Raw genomic sequence first — 1,312 nt, forward strand, 5'->3', positions numbered from 1 at the left:
ACCTTGCGCTTGCCAGGCAGGCGCTTTGCCGCTGAGCTAAATCCCCAGCCCCATCAGCAAAGATTGGGCCAGGACCGCCGTGCAGACAGCGGCTGCAGACGCTGCCGCAACAGCTCAGATGGCTGAGGCGGCTGAGTCACTTGTGCCATCACCTAGCCCTAGGGTGAGTGCCCCCGGGGCAACCGACAAATCAGACTTTAGAAGCTAGTTTTAAAGAACTGATTCAGAATGTCAACGTGCAGGATTGGGATGGTCTCAGAGGTTGTCACGGGTTATGTCTGGGCATGTTCCATATTCTTTTCTTATTATAAAGCAATACATGAGACTGGGAATGTAACCCAGTGACAGAACATTTGCCTAGCATGCAGGAGTCAGTCCATAGCACTGGACACAAGAGAAGGCGGTAACACACAACCACTGCGGTGAAGTTTAGAATCGAGATAAAGCTGGGCATGGTCGCACACGCCTGGAATCCCAGCGCTCTGGGAGGAAGGCAGGAGGACCACAAATTTATTCTCTCAATGAGACCTTATCTCAAAATAAAAAGTAAAGAAGAGGCCTGAAGAGGTAGCTCAGGGCAAAGGCCCTGGGTTCAGTCCTTGGGGGGTGCAAAAACCCAAAACATAGAATGGAGAGAAGATAAAAGAAAAAAGTAATGACGGTCTCACACCTCTGGGCTCCTCCTTGAAATGGATCGTAGTGACACTTTTTAAATGTCACCAAAAGATTTAGGAAATTTTCTATCAAATTTCTAGCTATGACCAGCATTAAACATATATTATTATTACTTGATTTGTGTTTCTGATTTTAAAAGATTTATTTATTGATTGTTTTATTTTACTTTCTCAAATTATTATTTCAAATAATTATTATTTCTGTATGGTGATGTTTTTTAGTTTTTATTTATTTTTAAATTTTTTTTATTTTTATTTTTTAAAGGAATAAAATATACCAGATCCTGCTAAAAGCCCATCCTCAATCCAGGTGTGGTGGCATATACTTGTAATCCCAGCCCTCAGGAGGCTGAGGCAGGAGGATCATTTCGAGTTTGAGGCTAGCCTGGGTTACATAGTGAGTGCAAGGCCTGGCTGCACTACACAGTGACACCCTGTCTCAAAGAACTCCAAAACAAACAAAAACAAACACAAGCATCTTCGTTCTCTCGTCTTCCCAGGGGTGACCACTGCCTTGAGTTTGTTGGATGTCACTCCCAGGAAGCTTTGTACTTTTGCATTATCTGCACAGGGGCATAAACTGTTGCTTTGTATATACTTTTTGAAGGGGGACAGTAGCCAGGCATGGTGGCACAGGC

Source organism: Chinchilla lanigera, unplaced genomic scaffold (assembly GCF_000276665.1).
Source record: "Chinchilla lanigera isolate Chin_1 unplaced genomic scaffold, ChiLan1.0 scaffold00065, whole genome shotgun sequence".
Classification (NCBI taxonomy): Eukaryota; Metazoa; Chordata; class Mammalia; order Rodentia; family Chinchillidae; genus Chinchilla; species Chinchilla lanigera.